This window comes from Solanum dulcamara, chromosome 1 (assembly GCF_947179165.1).
Source record: "Solanum dulcamara chromosome 1, daSolDulc1.2, whole genome shotgun sequence".
NCBI lineage: Eukaryota > Viridiplantae > Streptophyta > Magnoliopsida > Solanales > Solanaceae > Solanum > Solanum dulcamara.
The window spans coordinates 73,164,070-73,176,340 of record NC_077237.1 but is presented as its reverse complement, the minus strand read 5'-3'; the positions used below and the strand labels follow the sequence as shown (position 1 = coordinate 73,176,340).

General features: G+C 34.7%; 1 pseudogene; it reads left to right on the top strand.

The window, feature by feature from the left end:
• The first annotated feature begins 8,714 nt into the window (after nt 1–8,714).
• On the top strand, nt 8,715–9,553 carry LOC129888797 (fructose-1,6-bisphosphatase, chloroplastic-like; annotated as a pseudogene).
• The last annotated feature ends 2,718 nt before the right edge of the window (nt 9,554–12,271 follow it).

Below are 12,271 nucleotides of genomic sequence, written 5' to 3'. Positions count from 1 at the left end.
ATAATAGAGCGATTTGTTGTTGAGTTTGTGACATAACAGTTTCAAAGAGACGCCAAAATATGGTGACGGTCTTATATTGTGTGCTGACCAACAAAGGCACCACCTATGACTTGGGCAGATTTTTCTGACTTTTACATGGAGAAGTATATTCCTCGGACCTTGAGGGATAAGACGAGAGATGAGTTCTTTAATATAGAACAAGGGAGGATGTCTGTTGCAGCCTATAAGGCCAAGTTTCGTGCATTAGCCAGATATGCTAGCTTTGCTTCAATCTAGAAGAGCTGATCCACCACTTTGTTAAATGATTGAGGTCATATTTATAGATTCCAACTTTATAGGTGGCTGCTTCAAAATCTTTTCAGGAGGTGGTTGATTTTGTGATAGAAATGAAGGAGGTAAAGCCAAATAACTTCGCTAAAGAGACAACATTCAAGAAGTTCCATAAGGGATGTGAGTTTAGTAGTTCTTACTCCAGAGGGAAGAGTTCTGGAGTTTATTTGGCCCGTCCAATTCAGTCTTCATTGCAGGTTTCAGATTGGGGTCTATTAAAGGCTAGCCAATCCTTTTCTAATTTTGGAGGTTATCTTTAACCTTTTTTGTCTTCACAAAGACCCTCTCTTAATCCCAGGACTTGTTACAGTTATGGCGAGCCTGAACATATCAGAAAATATTGTCCGAGGCAGAGTCAGACTTGGCATGATCAGGGATATAGAGCCTAGCAGCTAGAGGTGGAGGCAACTATTGTAGGGGTCATCATTCTGGAGGAAATGGTGGCCAAGGTTGTGGTGGTCGCCAATCTAGCCGGGGTGGCATGCAAGTTCAAACTAATGGAGTACACCCCATCAAGGACAGTGCTCAGACGGGCGACAAAGCCCATTGTTATACTTTTCCTAGGAGGTCATAGGTAGAGGCATCCGATGCTGTTATCATAGGTACTCTTCTAGTCTATGACTGCATGGCTTTCATATCGTTTGATCCTGGATCCACCTTTTCTTATGTATCTTCCGCATTTGCTGATGGACTTGATTTATATTGTGACTTACTTGACATGGCTATTCATTTTTCTACTCCTATTGGTGAGTCTGTGCTAGTGTAGAAAGTGTATAAGTCTTGCCTTGTAACTTTTGTGGGGAGCAGAACTTATGTAGATTTGATTATTCTGGAGATAGTTGACTTTGATATAATCCTAGATATGACTTATCTCTATCCAAATTTTGCTATCTTAGATTGTAATGCTAAGACTATGACATTAGCCAAGCCTGGGATGGATTAGTTGGTGTGGGAGGGTGATTATCTTCACTCACCAGTTAATATTATCGCTTTTCTTCGTGCTAAGAGGTTGGTGAGTAAGGGTTGTTTAGCCTTCCTAGCACATCTCAGGAATGATAGTTGTAAAGTGCCTTTGATTGATTTATTTTAATAGTGCATGAGTTTATAGATGTTTTCCCCGCAGACTTTCCTTTTATATCACTAGATAGGGATATTTATTTTTGTATCGACCTAGAGTCAGGCACTCTTCCCATTTTCATTCCACCTTATAGAATGGCCATGGCTGAGTTAAGGGAGTTGAAGGCCCAACTTTAGGAGTTATTAGGTAAAGGTTTTATTAGACCAAGTACTTCTCCTTGGGGTGATACAATTTTATTTATAAAGAAGAAGGATGGTAGCCTTCATATATGCATAGACTACAGGCAGCTGAACAAGGTGGCTATTAAAAATAGGTATCCCCTTCTTCACATTTATAACTTATTTGATCAGTTGTAGGTTGCTTGTATTTTCTCAAAAATTAATTTGAGGTCCGGTTACCACCAAATGAAAATACAGGCAGTGATGTGCCAAAGAATGCTTATTTAACCAGGTGTGCGCACTATGAGTTTTTGTTAATGTCTTTTAGGCTTACAAATGCGCCTACTACTTTTATAAGCCTGATTAATGGAATTTTTAAGCCATATTTGGATATATTTGTTATTGTCTTTATTGATGATATATTGATCTACTCAAAGAGTAGAAAAGAACATGAATAGCATCTGAGAATTGTTTTGGGGTTGTTAAAGGAGTGAGGCTTTATGCCAAATTCTCCAAGTGTGAGTTCAAGCTCGATTAAATTTCCTTTTTGGGGCACGTGGTTTCTAAGGATGGAGTGACAGTGGATCCCTAGAAGATTGAAGCAATGAAGAGTTGGATAAGGCCCACTAATATCTTAGAGGTAAAGAGCTTTATTGGTTTAGCTAGCTACTACCGTCGATTCTTCAAGGGGTTTGCTTCTATTGCTTTCCATCTTACCAACTTGACTGAATAGAATATTCCATTTCTATAGTCAGATAAGTGTGAACAGAGTTTTCTTAAACTTAAGACCCTATTGACTACTGTACCAATTTTTGCCTTGCTAGTAGAAAGTAAGAATTTTATTGTTTATTGTGATGTATCTTATTCTGGTTTAGGTGCAATGCTAATGTAGGAAAGGAATGTAATTGCCTATGCTTCAAGGCAATTGAAGGTACATGAACGTAACTATCTCACTCATGATTTGGAGTTGGTTGCAGTTGTATTTGCATTGAAGTAGTGAAGGCATTATTTATATGGGGTTAGGTGTAAAATGTATACATATCATTGCAGTTTACGACATGTGTTCACTCAGAGAGATTTGAATTTGAGGTAGAGGATGTGGATGGAATTGCTAAAGGACTATGATATCATTATTCTTTATCACCCGGGAAAAGCTAATCTAGTGGCTGATGCCTTGAGCAGAAAATCAAAGAGCATGGAAAGTTTAGCTTATTTGCATGTTTCTAGACACCCATTGTCTAGAGAGGTTCAAAATCTAGCTCATGATTTTATAAGGCTGGAAGTAACTGAGAAAGGAGGATTCTTGACCTGTGTAGAGGTAAGACCTTATTTCCTTGACAAGATTAAAGAAAAGCAGATTGATGATGAGAAGATAAGTCAAATTCGTGATATCGTCTTGCAGGGAGAGGCCAAGGAGGTTGTGATCGATGAGGAAGGTGTCTTGAGTATTAAAGGGGGGTATGTGTGCCCCGTATTGATAATTTGATTCAGACTATTCTTGTAGAGGCTTACAGTTCTAGATACTTTATACATCATGGTGCAATCAAGATGTATCGTGATCTGAGAAAACATTATTGGTAGTGTAGACTGAAGCGTGACATTGTTGATTTTGTTGCCCATTGTTCAAATTGTCAGCAGGTAAAATATGAGCATCGAAGGCCTGGAGGGACACTTCAAAAAATGTTCATTCCAAAATGGAAGTGGGAAAAAATTGCAATGAATTTTGTGGTTGGTCTTCCAAAGATAATTGGTAAGTTTCATTTGATATGGGTGATTCTTGATAGGTTAACTAAGTCTGCTCACTTCATTCTGGTCAAGGTGACTTATGATATAGAGAATTTAGCCAAACTCTATACCCGCGAGATTGTTCAATTGCATGGAATTCCTATTTCCATCATATCAGATAGAGGTACGCAATTTACTTCTAACTTTTGAAGGATCTTGCATGCTGAATTAAGTACTAGATTGGATCTTAGTACTACATTTCACCCTCAAATCGATAGGCAATCTGATAGGATAATTCAAGTGCCGGAGGATATGTTTCATCCATGCGTGATAGATTTTGGTGATCATTGGGATCAGTTCCTACCTTTGGTAGAATCTTCGTACAATAATAGCTATCACTCAAGTATTGATAAGGCTTCATTTAAGGTATTGAATGGGAGGAGCTGTAGGTCTCCTCTTAGTTCATTTGATGCATTTGATGTGAGACCTTGGGGTACTGATTTTTTGTGGGAATCATTAGATAAAGTGAAATTCATTCAGGAGAAGCTTTTAGAAGCTCAAAGCAGGCAGAAGGAGTATGCAGACCGAAATGCTAGGGACATGGAGTTTATAGAGGGAGAGCAAGTGTTATTGAAGATTTCACCCATGAAAGGTGCAGTGAGATTTAGTAAGAGAGGTAAGCTTAGTGTGAGGTATATTAAGCCGTTTGAAGTTCTTAAGCGTGTTGGAAAGGTGTCCTATGAATCGGCCTTACCCCCAGGTTTGTCCGGAGTGCACCCAGCCTTTCATGTTTCTATGCTAAAGAAATATCATGGTGATAAAAACTACATTATTCACTGGGATTTGGTATTGCTTGATGAGAATTTATCTTATGAGGAGGAGCCTGTAGCTATTCTTAATAGAGAGGTCCGCAAGTTGAGGTCAAGGGAGATTGAATCTGTGAAGGTCCAATGGAGGAATCGTCCTATTGAGGATATGCGTGGAACCTATGCACATTTGTTCGTCAAGTCAGGTATCATTTTCTATAGTCGCTCTTCTTTTGACCATTCAAGTACGAACGGTGGGTAAATTGATATCTGTTATAACGACCTATTATGTTATTTTGAGTACTACAACTATTTTATTTCATAAAAGACTCATCTCATAAAATTTTGATGGGTATTTTGACTATTCGATAACTATAGTTATCTACTTGAGGAATAACTTTAGATAAATAATTTAGTTAATGGGCTAAAGTGGTAATTTATTTAATATCCTATATCACTTGTTCAATACATATAAGAATATATTAGTGGGATTTAACTTTTATTTATTAATTAATTCATGATTAGTTGTCCTACTTAATTAAAAAAAACAAAGAGAGATAGAAACTTACCTGCGACTTTGAGACGCGAGCACGGTGCGTGAGGTAAGTGCTTCAAATTGTTTTTATCATCTGAATGTGTATTAGTTTGATAGGTTCATAAACAATTGCAGCAATTTGATCTTGTTAGTGTATGTGTCAGATGCTATATCTTTTCCTTCTAAACTATAAGGCAGTGACCAATCTTGTTATTAAGAAAATATGTAAAGGAGATTCACCTTTAGTTTCTAGATGATGATACAGTAGACTAGTACTACTGATTCTACAAGCTTTACATAGAGATACACTTTCCATCAACCAATAATATTTCTAAACTGTGTATTTTTGGTAATCTCTTATTTTCTGTAAGTTCTAAATTTGTCTTATATGTAAAGGTGCCTTTTAGTTAATCATTAAGGACAATAGGTTGAATTCAGTGTAGTTAGTTTTATACAAAAAAATTTGTATATATTTATATTTTTGAAGTAATATTACCTGTAATCTTTTTATTTTATTATATGAATATCATTAGATTTAGGTTATTTGGAGGAATTAAGACTTAACTCTAGGCATGAAATTTAGGAAATTAATTATAGATTTAGGTGAGTTTTTGGGTCTAAGCTAGATATATAGTAATATGAGTGTCTATGGACTCGTTTACTTACGAATATTGTATACTTGTTGGATTGGAAATGTTCTGAGGCATCGAAGAAAGGAAAATTATCGGTGAATTAGCTTACTTGATTTTAGTTCCTCGGTTGAGGTAGGTTATGATTTATTTTATATCATAGATAGACTCTTAATAGTGAATGATTGTCATTGAGTAATGTGTGAAGTTTACTATGCGTTTAATTATTGTGGTTTGGATGGTTGATATGTTGTTGTGATTGGTCTGTAATCACAAAACCGTGAAATTCATAATCTTGAACTTTCCCTATCAAAAATCATGCACTGAATAAAGAAAGTTTGACGAAATATTATTAATGAAGTATAATGTGATAATAAAGAATGATAAATTAATTATATTTGGATCAAATGTTACGTTTTAACACGGTATATTTAGATTGGATGTCACGTTCCGACTTAATATATTTGGATTGGGTGTCATATTTTGACACAGTATTATTGGATCGGGTGTCATATTTTGACAAAGTATATTTGAATCGGGTGCCACAAGCTAACATGATATATTTGGATCAGGTTTCACAAGTCGATACAATATATTTGGATCGGGTGTCACGTTTCGGCACAATAATATTAAAGAAAAACAAATTAAATGACTTAATGCTACCCAATCTCAAATAACTCATTTTCCAAAAAAGCTTGATATGGAGGTGTGAGTCCTTATGTGTGATCTTGATATTGTTAACTGATTATGCATATTGATTTCTATTTTGAGTCAACCGATGATACCTACTCAATACATATTGTCCTGTACTGACCCCTACTTATATTTTTTATTTTTATTTTGTGGAGTGCAGCGAGTGTTCCATCAACTTCAACTCGACCTCAGCTCTAGCCAATGTCCAGCACATCAGGTTCCAGTGTGAGCTATACCTTCTAGCTCATGTTGGATTCTCTCGGGCATGGCATGATGTCCTTAGTCTTCAAACAAATTATGTTATTATTTATTCTGGTATTTGATATTTTCCGACTTAGTATTTTAGAATTAGATGTCCTTGAAGAAATGACTTTCAGATTTTGGGTAATGCTATGTAATAGACTTTGGTGGATTGTGTTATTTCTTATTTTTATAAGTTTGATCGTCCGCATTTATTATCGTATTTCATAAGTTGAATAGCTAATGTAAGTTGGGGTTTGTGACATTGGTTCTCCCACCTAGGAGGTTAAGTGTGGTGCCACTCATGGCCCATTTTGAGTCGTGGAAGTACGAGTATGTAAAAGGGCAAGGAGAAACAATCAAGAACACTTATCTCAATCTCATCAATCAACTCAAAGGACTCAACTCAAAAGATATGCAAATTTATAATATTGCGAAGTTTTTCAAAATCGACTCAATCACCCACAACATCAATCAAACAATCCGATCAGGCAAGATCATATCCTACTTGGGAGTTTCTCTAACCGACAACCATCACCTATGAGCCGGTGATGTACAACGAAGCGGTGTCGTTGCCACACCCATCCAATACTTTGCTAGGGTAAGGGACAAATTATTATCATTGGATCCATAATCAATCAAGGTCCATCGTTTTGGAACTTAAGAGGTTTAACCCTCCATCCTATGCTGGCTACGTGGTTCATGGAATTTGAGTTGTAACTATACTCTTAACCAAATCGGTGCTCAATACTCCTCCCAAGACTCAATGCTCATAAAACTCTTTCCAATCAGCTCAATCTATTCATTTTGACAAGTCTCATTTGGACCCTTATCAATTCATCAATTCTATCACAGTCAAACCTCTCAACCAATCATACTATCCAATCAAACCCCAAATCACATTTTTCAAGAGTAGTTTAGATATATTTTTATGACAACAATCAGTTATGCTCAATTATTTGGGTTCAATTTATGAAGACACAAAGGACATTCTAGTTCCACCTAGGTTTCGTTCATATTTCATGTCATTCACATTCATATCTATCCAATTTTATTCTTTTCATTCTAATCAATACATATACATAATCATTCACAGTCAATATATAACTACGGTTTATGAAATAAAATATGTAAATCATTTGTTCAAGAAACTAAATCATGAAAACCTTCAATCATTTAATAACATGTGAAATTATTCAAGGGTTTAGGAAAAATTCAAAGAAAACATTTATAGAAGGCTCCAATCAATTCACAATTCAACCTATCACATCTATGGGGCATATGAAAGAACTCAATCCATGTTTTAGGTTAGCCATAGATACCTGAAATGAAGAATATCTCGCCAAAAATCAAAGATCTCGCTTGAAAATCTTGAACCCTAGCGTTTCTCCTTCTTTCTAATCTCTTTTCTCAAAAGTTTTTAAGCGTTAATGAGAGAAAACTAACATTAAAAATTAATATGGGAGGATTTTAGATCCAAAAGGACGTGGGTTAGGTATAGGAGGGGTGGAAAAAGGTCCGGAATGCCCTTATTAAGAAAATATCTGAAAAACAGGATTGGGCGCACTGCTGGCGCGCCGCCCCTGCCCCCAAACTACTACAACATGCTTTGGGCGCACTACTGGCACGCCGCGCCAGACCCGAAACTACTGCAGCACTAGTCTTTGGTAAAATGGTCATAACGTTTTACTCCTAACTCGAAATAAGGCAAACTTGGTGGCATTAGAAAGAGGAATCAAAGACCTTTAATTTGATAATGTTATGAAAGTTATGGTGGTTTGAAGTTGATCCTTATATAATCTTATATGAAAACTCAATCAGTAAGGGATCTTTGAACTCGACTTAGTACTAGAGGTTCCCCATGAACTTAATTTACCTCTAATACAATTCAAATACTTAGAAATTGATCCTAAAACATATATACAATTAGGAGTCATCGAGATCGGGCCTATACGCATAAGATGAATGGCTCGGATCTTAGCTTGAATTTTTTTGGGGTATAACACTGCCTTAATCCTTCAGGCCAATCAAAATACCGATCATCATTAACTGAATAAATTTTCCCTATCATAAAAAGTTGACGATGTAATTATCAACTTAGAATGTGTAATATGCAACAGATTTTGAGGAAGGAACTTATGAAATAGCTATACCTTGAGGGGGAATGTTGATGTTAGGATGTGCCATGAGGAAATCTCCGGTTGTATGATCCAACGTGAATGCATATGTTCCAGAACCAAAACTAGCAAAGAGTATTAAGGCTGGCGGATAGAGAGCATAAGGTGCAGCAACAAGCTTTGATCCGCTCTAAAGGAAATTTAGCAAAGCCTTTTCCTCCACTGGAAGATGATCAATTTCCACAAGACGTCTGTAAATCCCAAATATCGTCCCTGTGGGTATTGAGGTGTCAATATTTCAGGAACCATCTAAGGGGTCTATGACTACCACAAACGGCCATCATCAGTTATCCACACAGGACCATCATCTTTTTCTGAGGATGGTCTCGGAAAAGATGTTGTAATGGCCTCGGAAGAAGATGATGGAGCTATGTGGATAAATGATGATGGCCCATTTTTGGTAGTCATGGATCCCTTAGATGTTTCCCAAAATATTCACGCCTCAATACCCACAGGGATGATATTTGGGATTTACAGACGTTTTGTGGAAATTGATCATCTGCTAGTGGAGGAAAAGGCTTTGCTAAATTAACTTCAGGGTGTATCAAAGCTTGTTGATGCAACTTATTTTCTCTATTCGTCAGCCACAATACTCTGTGCTAGTTTTGGTTCTGGAACACATGCATTCACATTGGATCATACAACCGGAGATTTCCTCATGACACATCCTAGCATCAATATTCCTTCTCGAGGTATTGTTATTTCATAAGTTCCTTCCTCAAAATCCGTTGCATATTACACATTCTAAACTGATAATTACATCGTCAACATTTTATGGTAGGGCAAATTTATTCAGTTAATGATGCTCGGTATTTTGACTGGCCTGAAAGATTAAGGTAGTTTATTAACACCATAAGACAAGGGAAGGGGAAACATCCTAAGAAGTACTCAGCCCGATATATATGTTCTCTAGTGGCAGATTTTCATTGGACTCTGTTATATGGTGGGGTAGCAATGAATCCAAGGGAACACCTTCGACTTGTTTATGCAGCAAATTCCTTGAGTTTTTTGGTGGAAAAGTCTGGAGGTAGAGGTTCAGATGGTAAAAATCAAATTTTATCCATTCAGCCTATCAAGCTACACCAAAGACTTCCTCTATTTTTGGGTAGTCTGGAGGATATAGAAGAATTACAGAGTTATGGAGATGTTTAGTAGAAAGTAAACCCTGGTTACGATCTTTAATGCCTTCGTCCTCTTTCATACAATTTGGACTTAATTTTGTTCAACTCATCTGTCTTTAACATGTAAATTTTTGCTTGAAGCAGTTCTTAGCTAGTAAATATGAACTTCGTACACATCTTCAGAGCACCTTAAACATTTATAAATTTACCGTAGTTCAGAGGTTGCATGTGAAAGTGTAACACATGCTAAACAAGCAGGGTGAATGAAGGTATGAGATGGTGGATTCACTAATACTTTTGATGTTGAGCATAAATTTATGTGTAAACATCCAATAAAATTACAACTAAACAGGACTAAGCATCTACTGATTTTTCATCCTCAGGTTTGCTTATCACAATGTTATGTGCAATCAATATGTTCTTTACTGCTAATGATGAGTATACACAATAGTACCTTGGATCTTTTGCTTAATTAAGTACATATGTTAAACAAGCAGGGTGGATAGAGCTATAATTCATCATCATCAGGATGAGATGATGGAGTTTGACATCCAAGATAACTAATTATCTGCTAATAATTGATCGATCGCTTGAGTAGTGTGGATTGATGTTTAAAAAGAGCAATATTTATTAGAACATACATTGTTGATGGTATGGGGAAGTGGAACAAAGACTTAACTTGTAATGGAAGATGAGACTATTTTTGGTTGCATAAAGACTAGAGAAGACAAAGATCAGAGGTCTCAAAAGAAATTGTGGATTGAGAATTAGGAAGGAAAAATATGTGGCTAAACCTAGAAATTCTACAGCTCTTATTAAATTACAATATCTACTCCCTGATTCATTAAAAGAAGATCCCACAAACAAAAGAAAATGGTGAAAAATAATAATTTGAACTAATACAACCTATTGCCAATAAGTAAAAAAAAGATCAATCAATCAGTAATTTCTAAATATCAAAGATCTGAGAATTTTCTTATTTCTTGAGTAATGTAGATTGATAATGTTGGAAGTGGAACAAGGCCCTCCTTGTAATAGAAGATTGACGAGTAATACAAGTCCATGTTAATTTCGACTGGAAAATCTCTAGTTCAAAATAGTTATAACTTCTAAACGTTATCCTTAATAATTCAAAAGTAAATATCTTTTTAATTTTTATCTTTATCCACATCCAACATACTATTATCATTGTATTGATAATTTTAAAAAATAAAAATACAAAAAGAGATGAAAAAATAGAAAAAAATTAAAAAGTATGAAAAATTACTATTAAGATATTAAAAAGGATGACACTTGACAGTTTCACAAAATTTGTCCCTGGAACTGATTTTAGGTGTAGCAACGTGTGTGATTTTTATTTTTTATTTTTAATATTTTCTAATTTCAGTTTTTTTGGTTTCAAGTTTAAAAACAGAAGACAATTAGCATTTTATTAGGAACAAAATAGTTCAATTTTTTTAGTTTTTTTTATAGTGTTTGCAATTTTTTTAAAAAAAATTTAAATTAATTTTAATAATTCATAGATTCTGTTTTTTGTAGTATTGAGACATAAGCGTTTTTAACTCTCATATAGATAGATTATTAAGTACAAACTTTTAGAGAAATAACGTAACATGTTTCAGATAAGAAGTGTATTTAATTTACCTTATGAAAATAAAATTTTCAACCAAAATAATGGCAAATCGGCGTGGACTAAGTTTGTTTCTATATGTTCTGTAAATTAAATTTACTAAAAAGGCACAGGGATGCTATTTTGGTACCAAAATAAGACAATTAATATTAGACGTATGTATGTGATTTTAATGAAACTTATCCTATTTATATTTCATATTTATATTAATACGGACATATAGTATAATTAATTTTAAGGAAAAATTACCTATGTTCACATCTTTATTTATCATATTTTTTACTATTTCTTACCATATCAAAATATTTCAAAAATCACTCCTTTTAATTCAAAATCCAATTCCATTCCACTCCTCCAATTTCTTCCTATTTTCACTCCCACAATCTTAGCAGTTAATTACAAGTTTGAAATTCAAATTAGTATTCTCTCCAATCAATCTATATCAACTTTCTCAATAGGTAGTTTTTCATTTTCTTCAACTTATGGTTTTTTTTTTTTTGGCATATTCAAAGTCATGATACATATGGATGATGTTCCTTTTAGCATTGGTATTACCCAGTTAAACGTAGCTAACATTGATCGTGTTTATGATTCTAATGACGATAGTTGGGCAGAAAATAGATCCAAACAAGTGCATGATAAATCACATCAATTGGCAATGGCGAATCTGAATGTTGATAAGGAGAAGTCGAAGAAGGATGTATCTTCTTCTTCTAAACTTAATGTGGAAAAAAAAAGGTTAGAAAAGTTGGAGTCACCAAAGGTTTTGATTTCTAATGTATCTAGTGATTTCTTACTTTTTAAATCATGTATAATCTGTACTTTTTAGCGTTATGATACATTACAACTTATAATATAATGGATCGTGTTCAAATATTATTTTTGATACATAATTTTAAGCTTTTGAATCATAAATTTTCATGTATCATGGGTATGATTCTATACTAGATACATATTCTTCAAATTAAAGTAAAATTTGGTACTAGATACATTCAACTAGGATCATTCACAAACTTAGGGTTATTTTTTATACATAACCCTATGTCTATCAATCTTGAAATTCTATGTTTCATGTGTATGGTTCTATACTAGGTACATTAATGCTGTAAAATTAAGTACAAGTTAGTATCAGATACATTCAACTAGTAT